This window comes from Peromyscus eremicus, chromosome X, assembly GCF_949786415.1.
Source record: "Peromyscus eremicus chromosome X, PerEre_H2_v1, whole genome shotgun sequence".
NCBI lineage: Eukaryota > Metazoa > Chordata > Mammalia > Rodentia > Cricetidae > Peromyscus > Peromyscus eremicus.
This window is the reverse complement of record NC_081439.1, coordinates 582893-597294: the sequence shown is the minus strand read 5'-3', so window position 1 is coordinate 597294 and position 14402 is coordinate 582893. Positions and strand designations below refer to the sequence as shown.

Sequence of the window (14402 nt, the reverse complement as noted above, 5' to 3'; positions counted from 1 at the left end):
CAAGGACCTAAGTTTGGATTCCCAGAACCCAAGTTTGGATCCCCAGAACACATATAAAAGCTGATGTGGCAGCATGCATCTTTAATACTAGTGTTTCTATGATGAAATGGGAGTTAGGTTCTCCTATGAGAATTCTCCCAAAAGCTCATGGGCCAGTTAGCTTGGCAAAAAGGAGACTATGTCTTCAGTAAGTTGCCTGATAAGGTGAAGACTGATATCAGAGGCCATCCTTGGCACTCCATGAGTGTCCATGAATGCTCCTAAATTTACAAACTCACACATTCTCTTTCTCTCCCTTCCTCTCTCATTCTCACACATACATAATTAAAAGATTGTGTCCCTCAGCTGAATTCTTTCCTCATATAATACAAAAATTGAAGAAAATTTTAGTCCAGAAACACAAACCTTGGGTGTTGTGGAATATTATTTTAACTATGTAAAGGTGTGTTGCATTTGTTTATGCTGTGGAATATTACTTTAACTCTGTAAAAGTGTGTTACATTTGTTTATGCTGCATTTGTTTAATTATGAAAAGATGTGTTGCTGTTTCACCTTGCCTGCCTAAGGCACCTGATTGATCTAATAAAGAGCTCAATGGCCAATAACTAGGCAGAAAAAGGATATGTGGGTGTGTCAGCCAGAGAGAATAAGTAGGAGGAGAAATCTAGGCTTGGGCAAGAGAGAAGAAGTAGACAAGAAGAGAAGGAGGAGAAAGAAAGGTCACACCCAGGGCCAGAATCCAGGCAGCTGCCAGCCAGCCAGACACTGAAGGAAGCAGAAAAGTAATATATACAGAAAGAAAGGTAAAAAATTCCAAGGCAAAGCCAGGCGGTGGTGGCGCACGCCTTTAATCCCAGCACTTGGGAGGCAGAGCCAGGCGGATCTCTGTGAGTTCGAGGCCAGCCTGGGCTACCAAGTGAGTTCCAGGAAAAGGCGCAAAGCTACACAGAGAAACCCTGTCTCGAAAAACCAAAAAAAAAAAAAAATTCCAAGGCAAAACATACATAAAGAGAAACAGATTAAAATAGGAGCTAAGACAAGGCTGATCATTCATAACTAATAATGTGTCTTTGTCAAGATTTGATAGCTGGGGCCGGGCGGTGGTGGCGCACGCCTTTAATCCCAGCACTTGGGAGGCAGAGCCAGGCGGATCTCTGTGAGTTCGAGGCCAGCCTGGGCTACCAAGTGAGTTCCAGGAAAAGGCGCAAAGCTACACAGAGAAACCCTGTCTCAAAAAACCAAAAAAAAAAATTCCAAGGCAAAACATACATAAAGAGAAACAGATTAAAATAGGAGCTAAGACAAGGCTGATCATTCATAACTAATAATGTGTCTTTGTCAAGATTTGATAGCTGGGGCCGGGCGGTGGTGGCGCACGCCTTTAATCCCAGCACTTGGGAGGCAGAGCCAGGCGGATCTCTGTGAGTTCGAGGCCAGCCTGGGCTACCAAGTGAGTTCCAGGAAAAGGCGCAAAGCTACACAGAGAAACCCTGTCTCAAAAAACCAAAAAAAAAAAATTCCAAGGCAAAACATACATAAAGAGAAACAGATTAAAATAGGAGCTAAGACAAGGCTGATCATTCATAACTAATAATGTGTCTTTGTCAAGATTTGATAGCTGGGGCCGGGCGGTGGTGGTGCACGCCTTTAATCCCAGCACTTGGGAGGCAGAGCCAGGCAGATCTCTGTGAGTTCGAGGCCAGCCTGGTCTCCAAAGCGAGTTCCAGGAAAGGCGCAAAGCTACACAGAGAAACCTTGTCTCTGAAAAAAAAAAAAAAGATTTGATAGCTGGTTTATGGGCCCAAAAGAAAGCCTGGCGTACTTGAGTTTTTTAACCCCAGTTCTGTGAGAAAATAAATTTCTGTTTTTGAAGTTACTCTTTAAGTATGGTACTTTCTATGACAACCTGAGGTGAGAGGATCATCAGAGCTCAGGAGTTTGAAGCATCCCTGAGCAGCACAGCAATACCAGCAACACAAAAATATGAAAGTGTTTTTTGGATGGGTGTGGTAGTGAAATGTCTTTAATTCAGCACTTGTAAGGCAGAGGCAGGAGGATGGCTATGAGTTTGAGGCCTGCCTGGCCTATATAGAGGGTTTTAGATCAGCTTGGGCTACATAGTGAGATACTACCTTGTAAATAAATAATTCATAGTAATAATTCATTGTAAATAAACTATTCATAGTGTCTCCACTGTGCCTCTTACAGGACAAACATGTGTTAGGAAAAATCCCTGAAGAGTACCACCAAGGCAAATGCCAAGAAGTGAAGGCTGATGCCTTCTGATCTCCTAATTAGATGATATTGACTCTGTTGTGTGGTTACTAGTAATAATTATATACATATCTACAGTGAAAAAGAGCAAGCAAGGCAAAAAGAAATACAAAATGTATAATTTAAAGAGAAAAAGAACACCATGAAATTTTATGTTGGTTTTAAGTCTTGTGCTGAAAGAGGTAAAGAAAGTGAAAACCTACTCAAAAATGAAATACAGGGAGAGATACCCTTAGGGCAAGACAAATCAGTGAAAGAAAAAGCTCTAAGGAATTCTCTGCTCCTCAAAAGCAACAAATCAAAGGTGCTACAAATGTGATTCAAGAGTGCCAGGTTTCACTCTAAGTTGGTATTAAGATTTGGCATTGTTGTTCACATGGTTCTAACTTTGGAGTCAAGTAAAACGGATGTAGAATTTTCCTCCTTTGAGGTCAGGCATGTGGCAGGGGAGTTTCTGCATAGAAGCCTTGAGCTTCCATGACCATAAAACTGTGAAAAGAAACCCTAGATTTCTTTGGAGACATCGAGATGTTAGAGGTTCCAGAGGTGTGGGATATCTGCCAAGGATTGCTACATACAAGGAGTGGAACCATTCCAAGAGATATTTCAGGCTGCAAAGCTGTAAGGGGAGAGCCAGCTAAGATCTCTGACATCAGACATGGAGTCCCAGGATTTAGAGTTTCAGTCTGTCTTTGGGCAGTATTAACACTATGCCCTGATTGCTTCCTTTTGAAATGGTAATATGTATTTTGTGCCATTGTAAATTGGAGGTACATAATCTGCTTTTTGATCTTACAAAGGTTTACAATTAAAAGATTTCCTTGAGTCTCAGAATTAACTTTGAATATTGGGCTTTTAAACAGAGTTGAGACTGAAAGACTATGGAGACTTTTGAAGTTGAACTAAATGCATTTTGCATTATGAAATTGCCACAGCCTAAAAGGGCAGTGAGTAGAATGTGATGGTTTGAATGACAATAGACCTCATAGACATATGTTTGAATATTTGGACCTCAGATGGTGGAACTGTTTGGGAAGAATTGGGAGGGGTGGCCTTGTTGGAGGATGTGTGTCACTGGGGGTAGGTTTTGAGATTTCTCTGCATCTGTTTCCATCACTTTCTGGAAGAAGCCTCTCTGATGACAATTGGGCCAGGTACCAATCCCAGCACATCCTGCAGGGAAGGCAGCAAAGACTGTAGGTTGAAGGTTTTATGGCTGGGTTGGTGTCCCAGGCCGTCCACTGGAAGTCTTGCCTGGTAACAGGAGATTACCAGTTCAGATTGCATATCCCTATTGCTAGAAGTCTTAGCAGGGGTCACCCTTGTAGATTCCTGGGAGATCCCCTTGTACTAGGTTTCTTCCTCACCCCAAAATGTCCCCCTCTTCCAGTCATCTTTTTTTGGTACTATTCCTCTCCACCCCACCCCACCTAATCCCTCATGTTCCCATCACTACCTGACCCCAGTCTACCCACAAAATCTATTCTATTTTCCCTTTCTAGGGAGATAAAAACATCCCCCACTTGTTATCTAGCCTCTCTGTTTCTGTGGATTGTAGTAGAACGGTTATCCTTTACTTTACAGCTAATATCCACTTATAAGTGAATAATAACATGTTTGTCTTTCTGAGTCTGGGTTACGTCACTCTGGATAATTTTTTTCTAGTTCCATCCATTTTCCTGAAAATTTCATAATGCCATTGTTTTTAGTAGCTGAGTAATACTGCATTGTGTGAATGTACCACATTTTTCATTATTGATTGTTCAGCTGAGTGACATCTAGGTTGTTTCCAGGTTCTGGCTATTATGAATGAAGTAGTTATGAAAATAGTTGAGAAAGTGTCCTCGTAGTATGATTGAGAACCCTTTGCATATATGCCCAAGAGAGGTGTAGCCATGTCTTGAGGTAGATAAATTCCCAAATCTCTGAGAATCTACCATATTGATTTCCCAAGTGGCTGTACAAGTTGACACTCCAATCAGCAATGGAGGCATGTTCCCCTTGCTCCATATCCTCTTCAGCTTGAGGTGGCACTTGTGTTTTTATCTTAGCCATTCTTACAGGCTAGATAGAATCTCAGAGTTCTTTTGTTATGTGTGTCTCTGATGATTAAGGATATTGAACATTTCTTTAAGTGTTTCTTGGCCATTTGAGATTCTTTTCTTGAGAATTCTGTTTTGATCTGTACCCAAGTTATAAATTGCATTATTTAGTTTTTTGATGTCTAGTTTCTTGAGTTCTTTATATATTTTAGATATTAGCCTATTGTCAGATGTGGGGTTGGTTAAGATCTTTTCCCATTCTATAGGCTGCCTTTTTGTCCTATTGATGATATCCTTAGAAGCTTTTCAGTTTCATAACGTACAACTTATTGTCAATCTTAGTGCCTGTGCTGTTGGTGTTTTGTTCAGGAAGTTATCTCCTGTGCCAATGCATTCAAGACTATTTCTCACTTTGTCTTTTTAAGGTTCAGTGTATTTGGTTTTATGTTGTGGTTTTGATCCACTTGGACTTGAGTTTTGTGCAGGGTGATAGATATGGATCTATTTGCATTCTTCTACATGCTGATATCCAGTTACATCAGCAAAATTTGTTGAAGATACTTTCCTTTTTGCATTGTGTAATTTTGGCTTCTTTGTCAAAATCAGTTGTCCATAGGTGTGTGGACGTGTGCCTGGGTCTTTGATTAAATTCTATTGATTCATCTGTCTGTTTTTATGTCAATGTCATGTGTTTTTTATTACTGTAGCTCTGTAGTAGAGCTTGAAAACAGGGCTGGTGATACCCATGGAAGTTCTTTTATTGTACAGCATTGTTTTAGCTATCCTGTTTTTTGTTTGTTTGTTTGTTTTGTTTTTTTTCCATATGAAATTAAGTATTGTTCTTTCAAGGTCTATAAAGAATTGTTTTGGGATTTTAATGGGATTGCATTGACTCTGTAGATTGCTTTTGGTAAGGATGGCCATTTTTAATATGTTAATCCTACTGATCTATGACCATGGGAGATCTTTTCATTTTTCATCTTCTTCAATTTGTTTCTTCAAAGATTTGAAGTTCTTTTCATACAGATGTTCCACTTGTTTAGTTAGAGTTACACCAAAATATTTTATATTATTTGTGGCTATTTTCAAGAGTGTTGTTTCCCTGAATTCTTTCTCTGCCCATTTTGCCATTTGTGTACAGGAGGACTAGTGTTGTTTTTTTTTTTTTTTTAACAGGTTTAATTCACTTTATTTTCCTTGTATAAAAACCCTTATGTGGTGGCCACAGCTGGAGCCTGGGTCCTCTGAACAGACACTCTGGTGTGGGTTTTCACAAGATGGTCAGTGAATTCCTGATAAGGAAATTTGGTGAACATAATCTCTTTCCAGAGGTTGGTGGTCAGGTAGCTGTAGGTCTTGGAGATGGCATCAAAGGTGGTCTTGGCAAAGATGCCCAGGGTGGCAGTGCAGCCTCTGGCTGATGTGCAGCAGTCATCAATACTGGTCATCATCAGTAACTTCTTAGGCACAGGAGCAGAGACTTTGCCAGTGCCTCTGGGGGCAGGGATGAGACGCACCAACACAGAGCCACAGCGGTCTGTCACTTTGCACGGAACCGTGTGGGGCTTGCCAATCTTGTTCCCCCAGTAGCCTCTCCGCACAGGGACAATGGACAGCTTGGCCAAGATGATGGCCCCTCGGATGGCAGTGGCTACTTCCTTGGAGCACTTAACACCAAGACCAACGTGACCATTGTAGTCCCCAGTAGCGACAAAAGCCTTGAACCTGGTCCGCTGGCGAGCCGGAGTCTGCTTCTGCACTGGCATGATCTTTAGAACCTCATCCTTTAGGGATGTGCCCAGGAAAAAGTCAATGATCTCAGATTCCTTAACGGGAAGGGAGAACAGGTAGATCTCCTCCAGGGACTTGATCTTCATGTCCTTAACCAGGCGGCCCAGCTTGCTGACGGGGATCCATTCCTTGTCTTCAGCTTTACCTCCACGAGCCCGTGGCCTCGACCACCGCGGCTCCTAAGACCACTGCTAAATCCTCCACAGAAGCCGCCGTGGCCTCCTAGTCCTGGGCTCCCGGATCTCCGGACCCTCCCGCTGCACCAGTGTCGGCCGCCATTTGGTGTTTTCACGAAGAAGAAGAAGAAGAAAAAGAAGAAGAAGAAGAAGGAGGAGGAGGAGGAGGAGGAGGAGGAGGAGGAGGAGGAGAAGAAGAAGAAGAAGAAGAAGAAGAAGAAGAAGAAGAAGAAGAAGAAGAAGAAGATGCAATTTTTTGAGTTAATCTTGTATCCAGCCACTTTACTGAAGGTGTTTATCAGCTGTAGGAGTTCCCTGGTAGAATTTTTGTGGTCTCTTATATATACTATCATGTCATCTGCAAGTAGTGATACTTTGACTTCTTCCTTTTCAATTTGTATCCCCATGATCCCCTTTAATTTTCTTATTGCTCTAGCTAGAACCTCCAGTACTATATTGAATAGATAAGGAGGCAGTGGACAGCCTTGTCTTGTTCTTGATTTTAGTGGATTGTTTTGAATTTCCCTCTATTTAATTTGATGTTGTTTATTGGCATGCTGTAAAATGCCTTTATTGTTTTTAGGTATGTCTCTTGTATCGCTGATGTCTCCAAGAGTTATATCATGAAGAAGTGTCAAAGGCTTTTTCAGCATCTAATGAGATGATCATGTGTTTTTTTTTTCTTTTGGTTTATATGGTAGATTACATCGACAGATTTTTGTATGATGAACCATCCCTGAATCTCTAGAATGAACCCTACTTGATCATGGTTGATGAACTTTTGATGTCTTCTTGGATTTGGTTTGCAAGTATTTTATTGAGTATTTTTGCATCAAAATTCTTCAAAGATATTGGTCTATAATTCTCTTTCTTTGTTGAGTCTTTGTGTGGTTTCCATATCAGAGTGACTGTGGCATCATAGAAAGAATTTGGCAATATTCCTTCTGTTTCTATTTTGTGGAATAATTTGAGGAGTATTGCTGGCTTATATTTCTTTGTATAGAGGTAAGGCCTCATGAGATTTTCCCCAACCACTTTGGGATGTCTTTTGGTATTGTCCTTGTTCAGGTCATGTTTAGGCAGTTTTTGGTCACCATGACCAAAAAGCAAGTTGGGGAAGAAAGGGTTTATATTTCAACATTCTAGTCCATCATTGAAGGAAGTCACAACAAGAATTCAAACAGGGCAGGAACCTATAGGCAGAAGCTGATACAGAGGCCTTGGATTGAGTATTGCTTACTGGCTTGCTTCCTATGGCTTTCTATCTTGCTTTCTTATAGAACCCAGAACCACAATCCCAGGGGTGGCACCATCCCCTATAGACTGAGCCTTCCCCCATCAATCATTAATTAAGAAAATGCCTTACAGCTGGATCTTATAGAGGTATTTTCTCAATTGAGGTTCCCTCTTTTCAGATAATTCTAGTTTGTATGTCACATTGACATAAGACTAGCCAGCACAAATGACCTCTTGTCAGCTTGACACACAAATATTTAGCCACACAAATTAAGCCACAGATCTTCCTTTCTTATTCATCCCCAATATCTCACATTAAAAACATACATAAATTTAAAAAGTTCCCCAGTCTTCACAAATTCAAACACACTAAAATTTCAGTCTCTTTAAAATATCCAAACTCTAAAAATCTAAAATCTCTTTTAAAAGTTTGAAGTATTTCAGCTTTGAACTCCTGTGGTGATTTATTGTGTACCCTAATAAAATTTGCCTAAAGATCAGAGAATAGAACAAGCCACTAGATTAAACATAGAGGCCAAGCAGAGGTGGCACACACCTTTAATCCTAGCACTTGGGAGGCAGAGATCCATTTGGATCTCTGTGAGTTCAAAGCCACCCTGGACTACATGAGATTGATTCAGTCTAGGATAGAAACAGAACCAGGCAATGGTGGCACACAATTTAATCCCAGCACTAGGAATGAACTAGTATGATTGGGCAGAGAAAGGTATATAAGGCATGAAGAGACAGGAAATAAGAGTTCCTTCAGCTGAGGATGCAAAGGCAAACAGTCAGAGGATTCATAGAGTTGATGAGTTGAGATGTGGCAGTGGTTTGTTCTTATGTCTCTCTGATCTCTCAGCATTTACTCCAATATCTGGTTCCAGGTTTTTATTCTAAGACCTTTAGAGATTCAAACAACATCTGGCATCCAACTTTTGGGGCATGAATTCACAAAAAAAAACTGCTTGCATGTGGCCTTGTAGTCCCCAGCTCAGGCCTGAGCTACATGGGTCCTGAATCTCCACCCAGCCTTGGCTGGAGTGAGTTCCTACCCTGCTGGCTAAGTTTTTGTTGCAGCCTCTCTGCTGCCAACTCTGTATGTTTTGGGGCTTCAAAAACCACAAGAGTTAGCCACTTTCACACACTTCCCTCATGCAGATGGCTGGATCTTTTGCTTCTTTCCTCTCCTGGTGGGTTTTGCCTTTCTCTGGGTCCCCTCCTCAGGCTGCTGCCTCACTGTCATCTGAATTGTCATTGTCAGCAGATTTGGTGAGTCAACTGGGATTTCTTAAAGGAAAATAATAGTTAAAAAGAATTTTTCCCACATTAAAAAATGGGAAACATTTTTACAATGGAGGGAGTTTTGTCTCTGATAATACAATTGATGGCTTAAAAATAGAACAATAGAATGAGAGGATAATTAATGTTAATGGGACTTACATAATGTCAATTATAAATATTATTTGTTCAATCATTTCTTTTTTATCATTAAAAAATTGGTTAATATGAATGCCAAGATAAAAGCTTTAGAAAAACCTGTTAAAACAGATCTTAGAGATATTCAAACCCAGACATAAGAATTTAAAGGAGAACAAATTTCATTATTGCATTATAATGTTACAGAGAAACAGCCTAAGGCTTTCAAACAGCCAACCTTAATCTATCCAGTAATCTTAGAGGAACTACCCAGTGATAGATATGCTCAAAGCTATTTAAGAGCTGACTGAACGCCTGTGCAAATGTTAGATCTGGGCAGATTCAAAGAAGCAATAGTCTCATATGACATCCACTTATCTTATGTGAGGCAGATGTTAAACTCATACTCAACTTGTAATAGAATTATCCCTCAAGACTGGAGAGATTTGGTTGCAACAGTCTTAGAGGGTAGTTCCCAATTATAATGGAGGACCTGGTAGAAAGATGAGGCTAAGACCATTAGACAACAAAGTAGAGCTAGAGGTATTGAAATTTGCCAAGATCAACTTCTTGGAGAAGGTGATTATGTTAATATACAAAGACAATCTTTATATGATGGCCACACCCTGGCTTTATGCCACATGGCAGCCTTGAATGCTTGGGATAGAATTGAAATAGGAAAAAATTTGTATCATTTACAAAAGTTATGCATGGCCCAAAATAAACCTTCACTGATTTCTTACAAATACTGATTTCAGCAGTAAATAGAGTGATACCAAATTCAGAAGCTAGAGAGATAATAATTCAATCTCTGTCTTTTGAAAATGCTAATGCACAATGTAAAAAGGTAATTAGGCTATTAAAGGAAAGATCAGCACCCTTGGAGGAATGGATCTGAGATACAATTAATATTGAATCTCATCACCAAGATGAAGCTTGGATAGGAGAGGTGATTTCCAGAGGTTTGAAGAAAATAGTAATTTCAAATGTTTTTATTTTGGTAAACAAGGTCACCCAAAAAGGGACTGTAAACAGGGCACTCCTGGAAATAATGTTATTTCAAGAAATACTCCCAACAGAGTGCCCCTCCCTTCTGGATTATGCAGAAGGTATGGCAAAGGCAGATATTGGACTAATGAATGTAGGTCAACAAGAAACAAACAAGGTAATCCTTTGCCTTTGCCATTGGGAAAGTCTCTGAGAGGCCTCTCAAAGGTCCCCATGTCAAATTCCATTCAGTCCTTTGCTGTAATCATGGAGGAAACTCCTTCACAGAGCAATTAAAGAACTTAATGCCTATTGTAAAAAACCATACTGCTCTGGATGATAGAACAGCTTTAGAAAATAAAACAAAAATTTAAAGAGAAACCATAAATCAAAATTGATTAAAAAAATTATATTTGGAACCTCTCCAAAGTTAGAATTGGGAAAGGGTTTTGTTTTTGTCTTTCAAGAGAGTGAAGGCTACGGAATCTGAGAACACTGGACAAATGAGACATCTGAAGGAAAAGAACAAATCATCCAGAAAAAATATCCCACAAAAAGATTTTCTGCAGTGAACCATGACCATGCCTAACAGTGACGTTGAAGTCTCCAAAAAGATGATGAGACCCCTCAATGATGATTCCATCAGGACTATGATAACACCATCAAGCTGACAAATACCACACAAAGATTGGGTTTGGACTACAAACTGCTCAGAACAATATCAAGATGGCCAACTGAGATGATACAGCCTCACAGACTACTACAATTAGGACTTGACTATAATCTTAAATTTTGTTTGTGTCCCCATAAGACTACCAGCACCCTAAATCAGCAGGAAGTAGCCAAGAAAACTATGCCCATATTCCCAAAAATGGATTATGGATATTTGTCTTTGTTTTGGGGTTGGTTAAAAATTGTTATTGGTCATAGTCAACCTCTTTCTAAAAGAAGAAAGGAGGATATGATATAGAAATACATTACATAGAAACAATAGAATAAAAGGGTAGATTATTGAATTTACTCTGAAAAAAAAGAGATATAGAAATAATAGGATAAAGGGGTAGATTATTGAATCTACTCTGAAAAGAAAAGGGGGAGAATATAGATATGATAAGATAAAAAGGTAGATTATTGAATTTACTTCTAAAATGCAACTACTAGTTTTAAGTATTTTGCATTGGATTGCTTTTTTGTATATTGTATACAAATTTTGTATATTGATACAAAGTTCAGATTACTTTTGTTAGAACATACTGTACAGATATTTCTCATCTTGTTTAAGATGTTGTACCTGTACAAGTCATTTAACAATGTAATGCAGATTAATAGTCCTTGAAAGTTATTATTACCAACTAATTATGATATAAAGAAATGCATGTTAGTTGATAGTCACCTATTACAATGGAACTTGTCAGGTATGTTTTCAAGGTCAAACATATATTTTACATAGACAGGTCATTGTCAGATATTTCAGAGATCTGCAGAATACGGCATTTATGATGTTTTAATAACATAGATTCTTTTTTTTAATGACAATGAGACATGTCTGCTCCTTGCAGCAACAATCTACTTCAGAGAAGATGATGGACACTGAAGAAACTCCATATGGAATGTACTTTCTTTGTGGCAAGAGTTAGCCACTGGGGAAGAAAGTGCCCTTGCCTCAACGGCTGACAGTATGCTGTCCAAAATGGACAAGCAGGACACAAAAGAAAAGACTGCCAAACCTTGCCAAGACAAGGTAGGAAGGCCCTTCAGAAAATTCTGTTTCAGAGAAAAGTCTGTCAGGTATTCTCAGCCTATAGGCCAAAGATGGATGCCCCAATGTTGCAGAGGAACTTTGAGTGCCTGTCCAGGCAGCCAGCTGTTTCTGTCATTTCTCACAGTTTTTGGAAGTCACACATTTGCACTTGCTGCTTACTCAGTTAATATTATTTTCCTCTCAGGTCTCTGAGGGAGTTGAAGACTAGACAGTTATAATTATAATTTTCCTTGTTAAGAAATTCAGAACAAACTCACTAAAGAGGTGTAAAGTGTACAAGTTTGAAAAACATCAAAAGACAGTTTTCAGTTGGTAATACAAGTTCAGATAGAACATGAATTAGGTACAACATTTTGGACTCACCAAAATAGCATAAATAATGGAGTATTTTCTCTGAATTTGTCAAATGTTAATGGACTGGACATTGTTAATGTAATTCTTGATTATATATATATATTGTGTATACTTATTGTACTTATTGTATATAGTTTTTCTTATGTTATAACCTTTTACTATTTTAGACAAAAAAGGGGAAATGGGGTGACATATTGCATACCTTTGTTGCTTGGATTTTAATGGCTCCCTCAGGGGAAGGGATGAGAAGGTGCAGCATCAACAACACAGACACCGGGAGTCCATTGAAAGCAAATAACAAAGTCCTTTATTCAATAACAGGGAAGGCCTTATATACCATCCTCCCAGCACCCAGTCTGTGTGGTCATCCCTCATTGGCTGGGCATGATCAGGAACTCTGACAACAACTGTTGCTAGGTCCTCAGGCAGACTCTGCAACTCAGGAACTCTGACTTTGACTAGGAACTATGACAGCTCCTGTTGCTAGGCCCTCAGGAAGACTACAGGGTGGCTTTTAAGGAGTATGTAATGTATATGCCCTGGCTACTGGTCTGAGCCAATTTCCTTGACCATATGGGCCTGTTCTACTATATACCCTAATAAAATTTGCCTGAAGATCAGAGAACAGAACAAGCCACTAGATTAAATATAGAGGCCAGACAGTGGTGGCACACAATTTTAATCCTTGCACTCAGGAGGCAGAGATCCATTTGGATCTCTGTGAGTTCAAAGCCACCCTGGACTACATGAGATTGTTTCAGTCTAGGAGAGAAACAGAGCCAGGCAGTGGTGGTACATGCCTTTAATCCCAGTAAGAGGAATGAACTAATATGGCTGGGCAGAGAAAGGTATATAAGGCATGAGGAGACAGGAACTAAGAGTTCTTCAGCTGAGGACACAGAGGCAAACAGTCAGAGGATTTGTGGAGTTGGCGAGTTGAGATGTGGCAGTGGCTCATTCCTTTGTCTCTCTGATCTCTCAGCATTTACGCCAATATCTGGCTCTGGGTGTTTTATTGTAACACCATTTAGAATCTGAACAACATGCTTCTGTAGAAATTGAATACCTTCTTCAAGAGTGAAGAACCAGGGCATGGTCACAATCTGAAACAAGCAAACCCAAATTCCAACAGTATATTATGTCCAATATTTATGTCCAACTCAATGTCCAGTTATCTGGGATTAACTCACAATCTTCTGGACTCCTCCAAAGAGCTTGGGTCACTTCTCCAGCTCTACCCTCTGCAGCACACACAGTGTGTCTTCTAGGTTCCAGATGGCTCCACTCCACTGCTTCTGCTGTTCTTGGCAGTCATCCCATGGTACTAAGATCTCCAAAATACTGGGGTCTTCTGCTGCAACTAGGCTGCACTTTCACCAATAGCCTTTTATAGGCTCTCTTCATGGTGACAAGGTTCAAATTTTCTTCATGACCCCATCAATCCTGGGTCTTCAACTGCTGTTCTGGCTGCACCTTCACCAATGGCCCCTCCTGGCCTCTCACAGTGCTGTCTCAACTGATGCTGGGTCTCTTCTCAATCATCACTAATTTGTTAGCTTCAGCTGAGCTACATCAATTGTCCCAGTAATGCAAAGGTTTCACTTCAATTTTGCCAGTCTCTTGTTAATTACAGATGAGTCTTCACCCCCAGCTCACCAGAATGACAGAATCTCAATTCAAAATAGCAAAGGAACCTAATAGTCTTTAAACTTCCATCTGAAAATTCACAAAGCAGGCCTCTATCTTCTGGGCTGCTCTCAATATTCTTATCTTCCAAGCTCTTACAGAGCAGTTCAGTGAGCTCTCAATACTCAATGGCTTTTCCAGCCCACAGTTCCAAAGTCCTTCCACAATTCACTGAAAACCATGGTCAGGTTTGTCACAGCAATATGTCACTTCTGGTACCAATTTGTCTTATTTAGGGTTTTTGCTCCATGACCAAAAGCAAGCGGGGTGAGGTGGGGATTTTATTTGGCTTACACATCCATATCACTGTTCATCATTGAAGGAAGTCAAGATAGGAACTCAAACAGGCTAATAATCTGGAAGCAGGAATTGATGCAGAGGCCATGGAAGGGTGCTGCATACTGGCTTGCTTCCCATGGCTTTCTCAGCCTGCTTTCTTATAGAAGCCAGGACCACCAGCCCAAGGATGGAACCACCTACAATGGGCTGTTCACTCCCCCATCAATCACTAGTTAAGAAAATGCCTTACAGCCAGATTTTATGGAGGCCTTTTCTCAATTGAGGGTCCCTCCTTTCAGATAACTCTCCTTTGTGTGTCAGATTGACATATGACTAGCCAGCACACACATGCATATATGTATATAAATATAACCTGTTCTGTCTGTATAATGTAAC

The 14402-nt window shown here is 40.1% G+C and overlaps 1 pseudogene; it reads right to left on the bottom strand.

The window, feature by feature from the left end:
* Positions 1-5511: 5511 nt before the first annotated feature.
* Positions 5512-6386, bottom strand: LOC131899254 (small ribosomal subunit protein uS5-like; annotated as a pseudogene).
* Between the last annotated feature and the right edge of the window lie 8016 nt (positions 6387-14402).